The 16,377-nt window shown below is 46.6% G+C and overlaps 1 protein-coding gene across 1 annotated transcript in view; it reads left to right on the plus strand.

The window, feature by feature from the left end:
* The window catches only part of FAM174B (family with sequence similarity 174 member B), a 173,555-nt gene that overhangs the window by 488 nt on the left and 156,690 nt on the right, over window positions 1–16,377 (plus strand). The gene's annotated exons all lie outside the window — the stretch shown is intronic.

Genomic DNA, 16,377 nt, shown 5'->3' on the forward strand with positions numbered 1-16,377 from the left:
GCCCACGGGCGCCATGGCACCCGCCAGGGCATTTGTGTGCGCCCGCTGACAACCTGGGCCAGCCCTGCCCCCAGCGCGCGGCGCACTGGAGGCGCCGGCCCCAGGCGCACGACACTCACTGGCGCCTGGTGCGCGGCGCTCGGGCGGCCCCAGGTGCCGGCCCCAGGCACGCGGCTCGGGCGGCGGCGCCGGCCCCACGGCACAAGGCGCTCGGGCGGCTCCGGCCCCAGGGCACATGCCGGCGCCGGGTGCAAAGGCATCCCCGCCCCCGGGCGCCAGGTGCGTGTGTGGCCCCGCCCCCGGGCGCCAGGTGCGTGTGTGGCCCCGCCCCCGGGCGCCAGGTGCGTGTGTGGCCCCGCCCCCGGGCGCCAGGTGCGTGTGTGGCCCCGCCCCTGGGCGCCAGGTGCGTGTGTGGCCCCGCCCCCGGGCGCCCGGGAGCCTCTAAAGGTTGGGGACCACTGGCCTAGGGCGCCAGTTGCTGGCAGCTAGTCTAGGGCCGCCCCTGTGAACAGTTGTGATTGGTTGGCCTCTAACTGGAGAGCTTGGAACGCAGGGGTCAGGGCCATTTAAAACACCCCCTAGTCCGGACATCACGCCCTACCCTGGCCAGTGCCATCAAAATAGGGTCGCCAGGTGTCCAGTATTCTACCAGACAGTCTAGTTTTTGGGCCCTCTGTCCAGTAAAACATTTTTTAAAATACCAGTCATGTGCAGAGTCTGGTATTTTCTGGATTTCTGGCTGGGCGCCGGAAAGAAGCCTGGCGGGAGCAGAGGGAGTGGTTGGGAGGTGGGGCGCAATCCGCGCTAGGAGCCTCTGGTTGCATCGGAGGAGGAGGGGAAGCCCTGTCTCTGCTCCTGAGCGCTGGTCAAGCGCATGGTGGAGTTGCAGTCGGATTCGCTTCGCCGGGACCGTGTGCAGGACGGGCAGCAGCCTGGAATCTGCACGTGCCTGGGTCAGTCCTGCTCTCCGCCGGCCGATTCAGTCCCACCCCTGGCCAGCTCTACTTCCTGCCGGCTGCCCCTCCCCTGCTCTCTTCCTGCCAGCCCCACTGCCCCCGACCTCCCAACAAGCTCTGCTTCCCACCGGCCGCCCCTCCCCCAATCTCTCCCAACCAGCCCTGCTGCCTCCAAACCCCCACCCCTGCCGCCAGTTCTGCTTTCCATCCCCCCCTTCCTCCCAGCCGGCCCCACTCCCCTCCCAGCCGGTCCCTCTCCCCACCCCAGCCTCTGCCCCCGATCAAATGTGTCTGGTATTTTTTTTTAGACTACCTGGTAACCCTACATCAAAATCATCCCAATCTGGACATCTTCCCCCACAAACTTGTCCAGTGCTATGAAAGCACCTCACACACCTCTTTTGGCCATCGTCCCTTACCCCAGACATTGCTTCCAGAATCAGTTTGTGCCCAAGTCTTGGCATCTCCTCTTTACCCTGGCTAGTGCCATGAAACCATCTCACGCCCTGACCTGCCTATTGGTCTCTACTCCAGCTACTGTCACCTAAATCATCGCCTGGCCCAGCCCAGCCATCACCTCCTATTCCGGCCACTGCCACAAAACCACCTCTTATCCTGACCCAGCAATCACCTCCTACCCCAGCTAGTGCCACTAAAATCACCTTACCCCCCAGGTATATCCCCCACCTTGGCCACTACTATTGGAACCATTCAGGCATCAGGCAACCTTCCTCAGTCAGGATATGTCTACACTTGCCCCCTACTTCGATGTAGGGAGGAAAATGAAGCATACCGAAGTTGCAAATCAAGCCCGGGATTTAAATATCCCGCGCTTGATTTGCATGTTCCCAGACGGTTGCCATTTTAGAAATTCACTAGCCTGGAGTAATTGCCTGCGTCTACACAGGAGTCCGATTTAAAGCCCTAACGCAAATTAGCTGGTATTCCTAACGCAAATTAGCTGGTATTCCTAACGCAAATTAGCTGGTATTAGCTGGGTTGGGACAGGGAGTTGGGGTACAGGAAGGGATTGATGGCTGGGACGGGGGGTCGGGGTTGGGACGGAGGTGCAGAAGGGAGTGAAAACTGTATGTACTGCTTACCTCAAACGACTCCTAATAGGGGAACAAAGGCAAGCTCCCCCCTGCCCTGGCCTTGTGCTACTCCCAGAGGCTGCCACAATGTGGCCAGGCAATTCTGTGTGGTGTGCTGCATCTGCACCCACAGGCACTGCTCCCACAGCTCCCATTGTCTGCGGTTCCCAACCAGTGGGAGCAGGGGAGGCAGATACACATGGAGATCTGCCCTTGCACCTAGGAGCAGCATGGAAGCAACCAGCCTGGTACCTAGGGTTACCAGGTAGACCCCTCCACACACTTGATTGTGGGGGGGGAGGGACTGGCCGGGAGGGTAGTGGGGCTGTCTGGGAGGAAGAGGGGGTGGGAAGCAGAGCTGGGGGGCTGGACAGGAGGGGGGGGGGCAGGAAGCAGAGCTGGCGCAGGGTGGGGGGGAAGGTACAGCCACTGGCCGCAGCTGGAGTCCAACAGGCCGCGCCCCTGGCAGGCACTCCCTCTAGTTGCTAATAGAAGCCGGGCGGGGGGAGTAGCTGGGAGCCACTCCACCTGCCCGGCTTCTGCATGCAACCAGAGACTCCCAGCAGGGAGGCAAGGCCACGATTGGGGCTGTTAGCCTCTGGTTGTGTGCAGTAGCCCAGCAGGGGGAGTGGCTGGGAGTCCCAGCCATTGCCCCCGCCCCGCCCGGCTTTTGCACACAACCACAGGGCTCCCAGCACCAATCGTGGCTTGCCTCCCAGTTGCTCCCCGGCCTCCGCCAGGCTTCCGTCCGGCACCCAGCCGGGAAATTCAGAAAATACCGGACATTGCACATATTTGGTATTTTCTGAATTTTTCTATTGGACAGAGGGCGCAAATACCGGACTGTCTGGTAGACTGGTAGAAAACCAGACACCTGTCAACCCTACATACCTTAGCTTCCCACCTCAGGGAGGAGGAGGTATTGCTCACGGTTCCAGCTCCACAGGAATGGGGGGGGACAAAGCTCAGGGCTTCCCGCCCATGGCATGGAGACTTGCTGCAAGTTGGATCAAATTAAGCAGGAGACTAAATCTGCTCTGTAGGCCAGAGACTCAGCACTTTCATTTTGAAGGGCTGTTGGCCAAGATGGTTGTCTGTTATTTACCCAATTATGATATCAGCTCTTGACACCTAAAATGTGGTAGCTCTCCCTTTCATCTGGCTGGAGATGATTAGTCTTTACACGGAGGCAGCTGGTTAGGAATGTGTGCTCTTTCTCCCCACATGCCTGGCCCATTCTATGCCAAGTCAGAGTAGAAGATCACAATGATCCCTTTTGCCTGGCCCCATAACCCCCACAGTCCTGCTACATCCCGATCACTTTCCTTTTAAATTCCAATTCTGTGGCCTTGTGTTTTCTTAAATCTCTCTCCATCACCATGTTCCTATGCCTCTGCATTCCTGGGAGACAAAGCAGCAATAATCAAGTCAGTAATCCCCAAGCCGGACTTAAATCCTGGCCTTCCACTGAGATTGGTCTTGCCTCTACCCTTCACATATATGTTCCTGTTTAACTAGCCATTCCTCTGTCGGCTTTATTCCTCACATATACCTGGATTCAGCTATTCCTCTGCACCTGCTACTTCTGGGTTCAGCCACCTCTCCTTTAACGTATCCATCCTCACATCACACAGCACTCAGTTACATTTATGTTCAACTACCTTGTCCCCTGATACCTCCCTTCAAGTGGGTTGCCCAGCCATCCTGTCCAGAGTTTAGGGGGCCCCACAGGGCACAGAGGGCCTTCTTCCAGCAGCAGGCCAGGCCCACTCCTCACACTCACCAACAGTGGCAGAAGCCATGGAAAGTGGAGCACTTCGACCCCAGCCTGCTCCGCTCCCACAAGCAACAAGGCTGAGAGATGGACTCGAGGGAGAGCAATGGGTTGGAGCCAGCTTGATTACTCCACTCCCCACCAGTGCATTGAGTGCCAGGGGTGGGCTCAACCTCTGCTGCCACCCCCGGTAATCTCTCAGTTCGCATTGCTTTGTGGGTAAAAGGGTGCAATGGAGGTGGGAGGGGCAAGGATGGAGTGGAGTGGGAGCAAGGCAGAGCACAGGCCAGAAGAGACAGGGCCTGGAGTGAAGGGGAGTTTGTCCTGGGTTCCGCAACCCTCTAGAAACAGTGCTGTGGGTTGCTGTACTGCCATCTCCTCTACTGCATCACCAGTCATGATGTTTCCCTTTACTAGGCTTGTCAAAAATACCTAAGACTATTGTAATGAGCAGATATGTACTTTAGCTGTCTAGTTTGTTTGACATCCAAGGGTTTTCTTTCTTTTCTTGGTGCCTTTTCAGCCATTTACAGTTGTTTCAAATTCTGCCACATTCACAAAGTGAGATGGCTCATCCTCCCTTTTGTGTAAGGATAGTGTGGGAAGTTGCTGCTGTAACAAGAACAACACCGATGCTAAAGAAGATTTTGGAATGTTCCCAAGGGGAAGATCGTAGGGCCTTGAGATTTAGTTGCTTTTAATGGTACCACAGCAGTTCTATAACAAGTGGAATTTGGCAGTTAGTGGCCATCTGTGACTTCTTAAAATAATTGGGTTCCTTAAACCTAGTATCAGAAGGAATCTGGTTGGCTGGGGGCTGAGAGGGCATCAGATCACTCTTCACTGACAGGTCCCTGAGGATGGAAAGATTCTGAGGGGAGTATTTCTGTCTGAATGATTGGATGGGCAGCCCTTCGGGGTGACAGAGAGAAGCAACATGGATTTCTTTTTGGAAGAGGGAGAAGGCTGTCAGTGGTTTGTTCTGCAGAGTGAAAGAGGATCATATGTGTACCCGGGTGGGGTGGGGGAAGATAGAGGATTGAATATATTCTTGGTGGTGAATATAGCCGGACAGTTCTTTACCAACAGGAGAGCAGATAGCCAGCTGTTTGATGAGCATGGAGGACAGACAGTCTGTTCTGTAGTTTTATAAACTAGGGCCCAAATCCTGCAAACTCTAGTTCCACTGAACTCAGTGGAACTCCTCATGTGCTTATAGTGATTCATATCTGCAAGTGTTTTCAGGGTTGGAACCTAGATGTTTGCTTCTTTGTAGAACATCAATAGGAAAGGAAAAGAAGAGAAAAGACAACAAGCTAGACAATATTCGGGCAACGAAAATACAAATAAGACATGAATAAGATTTTTAATTTATGTATTTATTTGCATCCAGGTTTGAGGGATGCAACATCCAAGTAAGACAAATGACAGGAATTCTAGGCTTAATCTTCTAGTCCAGTGGTTTTCAAACTATGGGTCGTGATCCAGTACTGGGTCATGGAATATCAGGCACTGGGTCTCATGGCTGCAGAGTGATCATGGTTGTGGGGGTGCTAAGGCAGACTACCTGCCTGTTCCAGCACCACAGATTGCACTGTTTCCAAGAAGCATCCAGAAACAGGCCCAGTTCGTAGGTGGGGAGGGAGAGCACATAGGGTTCCATGCACTGCTCCTGCCCTGAGCACTAGCTCCGCATTGCCATTGGCTGAGAACCTGCTGTTAGTTGCTTCTTTGGTGCAGCATGGTCTGCAGTTCCAGAAGAGGCAGGAAGCCTGCCTTAGCACCCCAGCTGCACCTCTGACCAGGAGCCACTCAAGATAAGCCCTTCTGACCACAGCCCTAATATCCCCAAAGTCGAAATCCCTTCATACCCCCCAAAGCTGTCACCCTCAACTCCACTCTGGAGCCCACACTCTAGTCAAATTATGTTGGATCATGGGCATCAATAATTTTCTTCAACTGGGTCATGAGAAAAAAAGTTTGAAAACCACTGTTCTAGTCTCCCTTATTCCATTATTTATTTTGTGGCATTTTGGTACTCCTTATAAAATTGTTTATTATATATTTATTTGAATTGTGAAGGCATACAGTAAATCTGAGCAACTGAAGTAAGTACAAATATTTAACAAATTCTCAAAAGGTTAAATTTCCACATTGTAACCATAAAAATAACCACTTGCCACATTGCTGCTACATGTGACCGAAAACTGAACTAACGAGAGCAAGCACAGGAAGTGATGACAAGCTGTAACTTACAGTGAATGCCAAATTGGGACCTAAATTCACCTGAAACTTCCTTAAAGTATGTGACATTTTCTTTCAGAGGTAACATTTAAAATCAGTTATTGAAAAATTGCAGTTGATGTTCTACATGTAATTTTAGATTTAAACTGAAAAGCAGAAATCCTGAAATTAAGGGCAGGACATTTATTTATTTATTTATTTATTTATTATTAGTTCCTTGATTCTTTGTTCCAATCCTGGTGCAGGTTATAGTATCTTGTGCACTGCTCTAATTTATACCAGGTCTATATTATCTCTGTTTCATGTGTCATGTTTGTACAACATAACAGAATTCCATGTTTCTAAAACTACACTGGCTCTTTATTAAGAGAACTATTTCCAGACCAGCTGCAAGTGTAGTCAGCATTCAAGTCATGCAAACAAATAGACATCCTGGTGCCCTCGCTAACTTCTTCCCTCCTAGAACTGATGTATATTTCCTCCAAGTTCTAAGCATATTGTTACATCTTTCCTTTCAGTTTTTTGTTATAGTTGTGTCTTTTATGCCAGTGTTTGCTGGGGATTATTAGCACGTAGCACGTTCTATGAGCATGGCCTTTACTGCTAGGCCAGTATGCAACAGCATTTCAGTGGTGTTTTAGAAACAGTCCACTATATCAGTATGGTCAACACAAGCCAGGACATATACTGTTGAGGTTTGCAAAATGACTCAACTTACTGGAAGTCTTTGTGCCACTGTGGCTAGACTTGACTGGGTTGCATTCCCCAAATAAATAAGGATTCATAGTCCTTCAAGTATGCTTGTCTTTGAACAAGTCTCCAATATTTTGTTTGTGTTATTGCGGGATGGGAGGATGGGGAAGAGAATTGCTTCTGGCCTGTGACTGCCTTCATTCTGTTGTGGCTTCCTATTGGTCCTCTGAATTGCTCGTAAACCTTGTTTCTTCTGACTCCTACATTAGGCCAGCTGATGCTTGAAGCCCTTTCTAAGTCTTCCTGGTCCTGGCTTTGCCCTACATGTCTGATCATGCTGACTGTCAGCCACTACTACACAAGTTTCTTCAGTTTTGTTTCCACCCTTGTCTTGCATTTATAGCTACCACATAGGAGCTATATTTCACTGATGCTTGGATCACTGCTTTGTGTGGCTATTTGTTGGTTGGACTCCCATCTGCTCACTGGTTCTCACTTGGCTAATTTGTTGTAGTGAACCGCCTGCTTAGCTTGGCATTTTCTGTATACCTTCTGTGTAATATCCATCATCTGGCAACGTATGGTGGGGGCAAGAAGGGCCACAGGCTCCTCCCCAGACTCCAGGGAGGACACATTCAGCAGGGAACTGCACCAGAAAGAAGCAGAATGCAGAGCTGCTGGCAGGTCCTCCATGTAGTGTACTGCCACCCACCCTTCCATGTAGCTTTGTCTCCTGGGATCTATACAGCTCCGCTGGGGGACAAAACTGGGGCTGTACTGGAACAACACTGTCAGACGGCTCCACATTCTGCTCCTTTTGCCACTGCTGGAAATCCTGAAACAGAGGGCTTTCCCGGAAACCACAGCAGCAAAAGAATATGTTGCTGTAGCCCCCAGAAACCAGCATCTGATGCCAGTAGCTCCTCCAATGTGTCCGTTCTGGTACCACCCCAGCCCTCTCTGCAAGTGGAGCTGTACAGGCTCCAGGAGAGACAGGTGTGGAAGGGATGGGTGTAGTATAGCCATTTCAGTGGAGCTGCTGGTGTTGGGTTGCCCAGTGGCCTCACCTTCTGCTCCTTTCACTGCTGTAGTTCTGGAAGTCTCTGTGGCTCAGAACTCTGTATCCAGCACAGCAGAAGGACAGAATCCCTCCTCCCTGCAGGTAACATGGGCTGAGGAAGCACTGGGGAAAGTGCAAGGGCCCTCGGCCGGGGCAGGAAGGAGTCACTTGGGGTGGCCAAATACCCTCCTTAGTGTCCCTTCTATGAGTTGCTTATATGGCCCATCAGTCCCAATTCTGGGTTGCTATCTAGTGCCTGAGAGGCTAAATTGTGATGGTCCAGTATCACAGTAGGGATCTCTTCTTGTCTATTTTGCCTCTGTCTCTTGACTGTCTTTACTGTTGACTCTTACTTTTCTGTTGCTTTGTGGATACCCAGGAAAGGTGTCTTGTGCTCAAAGCCCCCACTTGATGCTGAATCATTTGTATTCTGTTGCCGTGTAACGTAAATCATTATCTGAACATACCTTGTTAGGTATGCCATACCTAGCAACCTGTGCCTTCAGTTTCCGAAACATGGTTCTTGCCTGAATGTGCTCCAGATGGGCCACTTCCCAGAAATGGAAGTAGTAGTATTATTGCTATGTAATTCCTGTCATTAAAAGTGAACAGGTTTGTGCCAAGTTTTTCTCAGGATCATGTTGGATTTGATGTTATAAGGCTAGACTGTCTCCTGTTGTGAATCATTAACTCTGCACATCTCACACTGACCCTTATGAGCTTTCCTGTGGGCACTCATATCTGACCAGTTCATATACACCCTGGCTCTTCAGCATGACTAAATAATGAGGTGCATATTCATCTCTTGATGTCATATCATTAATTGGGCAGGATTACTGTTCAACTCCTGTAAACAAAGTTCTATTCTGTATCCACAGCTTATCCCTCACCTAATAGTGAGGGTAATCTGTATAGCATTTGCTCCTTGGAATCTGACCAACCTTGGAGCCTGACTTGTTTTACTGCCTGTAGCCCTCCCATTTTGTTTGGTACTTTGCTAGACTTCCTGAAGCCTCCCATCAGAGAAGCAAAGGTATTTTAGCAGGTAGATAGACTACTTGGTGTTCCAGCTGTTCGGAGCAGCTCTTGTCGGCTGCGGGCCCGGGCGCATCGCAGGCAGGTAGCTGCTCTGGCTACACAGAGCAGCCCTTGTCCGTGGTAAGCCTGGGCACCTCGTAGGCAGTAGCTACTCTAGCCAGGCTAGAGCAACCCTCCCACCCACTCCCTCTTTAATCAGATAACTGGTTAAACATCATGTTTAACTGGTTAACCAATTAAACAGGATTTTACATCCCTATCCCACATAACTACCTGTGTTGTACCCTGGAAGGTATGCCCTGCTCAGTGTATCTGCCACCAGTACAGACTTCCCTAAGCAATACCTTATTCTCACATGTTGCTTTGGTGCATTTAGCTGTGATGTTTAAAAAAATGGTTTGTGATCAAACTGTGTCCCACTTTGTGCTTACAGGGTAGTTGATGAAGTTGTTTCATTCCAAAGAGCACAACCAGAATTCCCTTTTCTTTCTCAGCATATCTGCTGTCTGGATCTGTCAGGGCTCTAAAAGGAAATTATGAGAGCTGTTGGCTTTGCACCAGTGTGACTCCTGAGTTTCACTCTGAAGCTTGACATGGTAGCTCTAGTTGCTCCATAGAGAAGTGTCAGAGCTAATGGGGGGTAAGAAGGGACCTCCCCTGTTGGCCTTTAGACGTATGTGTGTCACCTTTTCAAGCCAATACCTATAATTGAAAGAGGAACTCTCAATGACCCATTAATCACTCCAGCTTTGCCACTGCTTAAAACTTGGTTCTGCTCCTATCACAGGGCTGTAATATTGTGGTACATTTTAGGACAGGTGCCTCCCTTACAGTTCTCTTTACTCTTTCAAATACCTGTTCTTGAGTCTCTAACCATTTCTATGTGGCATCTCTGTGCATTAACTATTACAAGGATTTACAAGCTTCTCATTGGTGTGTGCACAATCTGGAAAGAGATTTAGTCAGCCCTATAAGTCATTGGACCCCTTTACATTTTTTGGTCTGGCCATTTATCAGTGGTCAGATTTTCAGGTTGTAGTCAGTCTCTCGGAAGTCACCAGGGGTGTGTCTACCCTGCAGCTCTAACTCGAAATAAGCTACACAATTTGAGGTTCGCAAATTGCGTAGCTTATTTTGAGATAGTCTATTTTAAATTTTGGCACTTTCTACACAGTGCCACATTTTTGAATAAAACACTATTCCAACAAGTCCCTTAATCCTCATGGAATGAGGTTTACTGGGATGTCGGAATATCAAGCCTGTTATTTTGATTGCATTTTGAAATAACAGGGGTGCTGTGAAGATATGGAAAACTTATTTCAGGATACCAGACGTATTCTGAAATAGTGCCACTGTCTAGACGTACCCCAGATGTCCAATATAGGGGATCTGTAAACAACTGGCCTCATCCTTGCGGCAGCCCTACAAGTGGTCCCTCTTCTCAGTTTTCCTTTTGGGTCCCCTGTAATTCTATATGAATTTATCCTCCACTCCATCATATTGACTGCTTTTCATCCAGTCCATTGATTCAGAAGAAGACATCTTCAAAAAACAACTAAATTTGCCTCCCCTGGTGACAGAGCTGCCTGTCCATAGGATGGTTCAAGACGGCCGCTCCAGGCTCTGTGCTTTAGGTATATCCCACGGTGGCTGCCCTAACCATCCTCTGGTCAGGTGCCAGGGAGGCCCAGGGGTTTACCTGGGGGTAAGGGCGCTGGCATGGGGCAGCAGCAAAGGTCTCCCACAAACACACACACCATGGCAGTGTGAGCCGGAACAATTTGGCTACAGGCTCCTCTCTGCCCCACCTCCTCCCAGCCTGAGGAACACCATTTCATTGCAGCTGGAGGAAGCATAGCACCCTGGGCCTGGGTTGCTTAGCTTCCCGCTGCCGTGTAGAAGTGAAGTGTGTGTTGGAAGGACGATCCCTGCTGCCACACCACAGTAGGACCCCTGGTAAACTCCTGGCTGGTTTTGCTTTGGGAGGGGGGGCTTCCGGTAAGGGTTGGAGTAGGAATGGGAAGAGACAGAGCAGGGGTAGGGCTCAGGGGAAGGGGTGGAATGGGGGTAGGGCGTGAGGCGGGAGGGAGGCACCCTGCTTGGTGGTATATCAACATGACCAAATATAAAGCACCCAACCACGCCTCTTGCTCTGTTGAAGGCTATCAGTATATATGCAGGTGTAATGTGTCTGAGGTGATCACTCCTATATGTGTGGCTAGGAGAAGTACAACCACAGAATAGGTCAAAAGAATCAGCTACTGCTACCTCATCGCATCCAGTGCAATTATCTCAGTGGAAGATTCTGTGAAAAGAGTAACCTAAAAAATGAATGGACAATTTTGTGCAGCAACTAATTGAACAAGTTATAACTATTTGGGAAACTAGATGTGCAATCACCACTCCCAACTTCATTTTAAACTTTTAATAAAACACAGCGGCTGTGTCTACATTGGCAAGATTGTGCGCAAAAGCAGCCGCTTTTGCACAAAAACTTGCCGCCTGTCTACACTGGCTGCGAGTTCTTGCGCAAGAACACTGACGTTCTAATGTAAGAAATCAGTGCTTCTTGTGCAAGAGCTATGATGCTCCCACTCAGGAATAAGCCCTCTTGCGCTACATGAATTTCTTGCGCAAGAAAGCCTGCTGGCTAAAATGGCCATCGGAGCTTTCTTGCGCAAGAGAGCGTCTACACTGGCACGGATGCTTTTGCGCAAAAGCACATCTCTTGCGCAAAAGCACATGCCAGGGTAGACACTGTCTTGCGCAAATACTTTAACGCAAAAACTCTTGCGTTAAAAGTATTTGAGCAAAATCTTGCCAATGTAGACGTAGCCTATGATTTGGTAGACGGTTGTGCTTTCAGTTTCCGATTTTTAACACTGATTGTGTACCCAAATAAGTTACGTTAAGCTTGGGTATAGAGGGTCCAGTCCAGTTTCCTATTTTTCAGGTTCATAAAGTCCATGAGAGGATATGAACTAAATTATGACCCACTCCACTTATGTGCTCCACTTAATTTCCCTTCCATCTTTGATTTTAATGCCCTCCACAATGTAACGTTGTGAATACAATGGAAGGTTGTAAATATGAACAGTGCAGAAAACCACATTATTCTGCTTATTTTATTCATCTTCTTGTGTATCTGCCAGTTGTCTATATTAACTAAAGCTTATATGTGTATTTTCCACCACTTTTATCTTCTTAATTAATTCTAAACAACTTCCTGAAAAGAACCTGTTATTTGAGACAAGTGGTTATGTTACCCTAATAAATCATCGGTTATATCAATTGATCAAGCTATATATCAGATTTATTTTCACCACCCCTGGCCAGTCCTCCTGTCCCCCTGCCTCTGAGCCGGGCTGGTTGCATATAAGCATTCACACCTAGCAGTACTTGCCAAAAGATGTAACAAAGATTGTCCAGTGGCTGGGTGGCCCATGTAGTTCAATGTCTATGCCAAAACCCATTCTTGACCTCACAAATACCGAGCACTTTTGCTGTGGGTAAATCAGATAGTATATCTCCAGTTATTAGTAATGGGTAGTGACTTCTTTTCAATGTTCTGTTAAATGGTTTTGGGTCAATGCAACATCTGAGGTTAGCTGAAGGTTTTCTAACCACTGCCAGGCTGCTGATTCACTCAGTGCTAGTTTCAACAGGATTAATAATGCCTCTTCTTTACAGGCTTGCCAGTTCCTCCTTCAGTGGCTGTATAAAAGTTAGTGCAGGAAATTTAAATGTGACTTAATTCTTAGCAAGATAAAACATATGCTACAACTTTTACACTGTATATTTATTTAGCTTTACATTTATTGTGCATTGCATTTGTCTGTTTTTCTTATGTAGTTTGTAAGTATGCTACACCCTAACTAAATAAAAGTGGTAAAGCTTGAACAAATACACAAAAAAGTGAGTTACTGATTCCTATTCTAGCACATCAATGTTACTCCACGGTCTTTAGTGAAATTACTTCCAGTGTGGACCACTGTACATGAGGAAATAATTAGGCCCAGGGTATAAACTGCACCCTCCATATTGAAACTTCTGTAAGGGATAATCCTATTTTAGCTGGAAGTTTGATTTTTGTAGCCCAAATATTGCTCACACTACTCACAAAAGTAGTCCTACTGGAAACAGTTGCATATTTAAGAGAATCAGGATTTGTCTCAATACATTTTAATTTCTCTTATACAAAGTGTAATTTTTGTCAGTGGGCCAGAATCAGAACTCAAGCCCTACGTGTTCTTTAACTTGGGAGTTCGATTCACATATGTTCAAAACTTTCAGCATATAGGAAGATGGGATTTTGAGTTTGTTTTAGCTATAGAACTGATTTATAGCATGTGATTCTAAAAGCCTTGAAAATGTAAAGTCCTGTGTCCCTGCAGGCTGCCACATTCATATTAGACACCTCGTTGCCATCTTAAAATATCACAAGCCAACAATAAATAATAATAACAACAACAATAATACTGTTCCATGTTTGTTCTGATCCTGCATTTTTTCTACAGCTAAAACAGCCATGCAGTGTGCAAGAAATTCAGGAGAGGAACCCTAGCTCTTCCTGGATGAAGTATTATGATTCTGAAGCAATCTTAAACTGAAAACTAAGTTTGTTTTAAATGCTGAAATTACTTATTCTATATAAAAAAAAATCTCCTGGCACAACATCAGATCAGTTTCATTACCCAAAAAACTTTTGCCTCTATTATATATCTATATGCAATATTCTGCTTTGTCACTACCAGATCATAAATGCATATTAAACTTAAAATACTTTGTTTAGTTTTGGAGAAAGCACAAAAATTGCATTTATTTTGCAAACAGATATAAAAGTTCTAGGAGATGTTAAGTCAAATATTGGTTCACTTTTCTTGACTATCGAGTGATCTAACTATTATACAAAGAGATCTAGGTTCAATGTGCTTCTTTACATGTGAAAAAATTGCTGAGAGTCTATATAATACTGAGACAAATTTTTGAATGGTATACAATAAATTGATGGCCAGTTTCCCAGAAACCTTATTAATATTGCTGAGCTACAGCTTCCAAAATGCAAGGGCTGTGACTTGCATTAAATGCTTTAGTTTTTATATAGTGTTGAGGTGTGTTGCCTTGAGAAGCTTGGATCATGGAAAATGTTAGAAAACTGGATATATTGCTAAGGCATTACTCATGTTCAGAAAAAAAGAATCTGCAAACAGGAACTTTTTACCAGCCCACTGCCTTTATCTGCAAATGCCTTTTGTGGAGTCAGACTAACACAGCTCCTCCTTTGAAACTGCTAAACTGGGAGAGGCTCATAATTTTATCAAGAGTCCAAAGAGTACTTGGCAAGGAGAAGAGAGCCATGCCTAATGTACAGTGTCACATTAAAAATACTGCTCCGCCTGTCTACCAAGATATCACACTCTTGAGGGTGTGGGGGCAAAAGACTGGAATGAAGAGAACTTGCAATTCTTTACAGAAACCTACAGAAAGTTATGTTTGTGAATATTTTGGAATTAATTACCTTTCTATATGAAATGATAATTGACAGCAATTCATTTAACTAGTGAATTGAGCATTTTCCAAATCCTTAGGTCTACCTTTTCCTAAGCTAATGTTAATGGAATTCCTCCACAGGTGTGTGGGAAATGAAAATAATACATTGACCTGTTGGAAGAAATGCATACCTGGTACAGGCTGCACCTCTATAAATCGGAACTCTCTTGTCCGGCAACATCTGCAGTCCAAAAGAACCATGGATATTCCAGAAGCAGAGAGTCCTGGTGCATTGGAGGGCTGGGGAGGCCAGTAGCCTGACACTATGTGGAGGGGGGAAAGGAATGACACACGGCCCAGCTGAGCTGTGGGGGAAGGGGAAAGGAGCCGGGAAGCCCAGTTCAACTGGGTTGCCAGTAGCGGGGTGGGGCGGGAGCTGGTGAGCGGCTCAGCTGGGGTGTGGGGAGATCTAGGAAGCCCGTGGGAGGGCTTGATGGGAGGAGCTGGTAGCAGGGGGGCCAGACATGATCTTCCCTGATCCAAAAAAAATCCTTCATCTGGGTCCAATCAGGTCACAAGGGTGCTGGACCAGGGAGGTCTAACCTGTAGAACTCATTGCAGCCAAATTGCAATGAAGTCAGAGGAGTTGCACTAAAGATGAATTTGGCCTTGAAGCTCAAAATCTGTCCTCTGTGCACAGGTGGAAATACAGAGTTACTCTAGGTTCAGAATAATTAAGAAAACCTGGGGCTGTAGACACATCCCAAAGGGAGGCCTTTGGTTCTGTTTGGAGAGGCAGGATCACCCACACAATCATCTTCTGGCCTAGTGGGGGCCCACCTCTTTCATTTGGGTAGGCTGGGCATCCTACCTACCTGAATTACTGCTCCGTGTGTTCATACACTTTGGGTCTTGCCTAGAGAAGGGAGATCTCAGCCACCACCTGGATGAATCTTTGCCACCATCCCTATAGAATTATGAAAGTGTAGTGACAGTAAGGATCCCCCATAAAGGGAATCTTCTGTGGTGATATTGTCACTGGTTCCCAAAACCGTGGGTTTCAAAGTCAATTAAATGGGGTAGATCACATGGTTCAGAGTTAGTGTTTCAAACTGTAAGCAGACTTAGACTGGGAATCACAGCAAATATTATTTTAGATCTGGATTTTAAAGCTTTCTTTGCAAACATGATGGCTAGCAACATATTAAAAACAGTAAGATTCTTTGCCACTATATGATGCTAGGAGAAACGGTCTGAAACATGTCTATCCCATAATCCAGCCCTGAGTAATTCCATTTAAATCAACATAATTGCATTGAATTTGCCCTGCTGTATCTGAAAGAAAGTAGAATGTTGTCCTAAGACTTTGGAAGGCAATTTAATATATTTTTGTATCAAATTGTGTATCAATTTGAAAATGTTCTTGTAGAGCTAAGAACTAGCTTTGTCACTGGAAAGGAGAGAGAATGCAAAAACAGAGATTAGGTTGGAATATAAATAAAAGGGCAAGCATTTTTTGTTGATGCATGTGTGATTGTTTCTATATTCCTTGTATGCTCCCTTACATTGTAATTTTCCTTACATAGATTTCTTCATATGCCTTTTCAGCATTTCTTGAAATTAAATTATGCTGCGGAGTTTCTTCTTGTCCTCCTCTTGATATCTGGCATTAGAACCTTTTGAGAAGTATGATGTTGGCTACTAAGAGGTAAAAATGTTTGACTCTGAAATATCTGTAAGTGTAAATGGTGGTTCCTGAATAAATGCATTTAACTGTGCTCTACCTGCAACTTTCTTGAAACAAAAGTTCCTCAATGCTATTGCCTATATTTGAATTCTCTGCCCCCAGAATACTAAGTAAAAAGGGTTATAGAGTATCTATCTAAAAAATGTGTGTACATGTGTTTGCCTTTGAAGTAAATAAGGTCAGACATGAATTATTTGAAATCAACACAAACAAACATTTTCCATTAGGACTTTCAAAGTGATTCCCCTCCCTTAAATCCTAGGAATTAATTACAGTACCAC

The sequence above is a fragment of the Pelodiscus sinensis genome, chromosome 14 (genome assembly GCF_049634645.1).
Source record: "Pelodiscus sinensis isolate JC-2024 chromosome 14, ASM4963464v1, whole genome shotgun sequence".
Taxonomy (NCBI): domain Eukaryota; kingdom Metazoa; phylum Chordata; order Testudines; family Trionychidae; genus Pelodiscus; species Pelodiscus sinensis.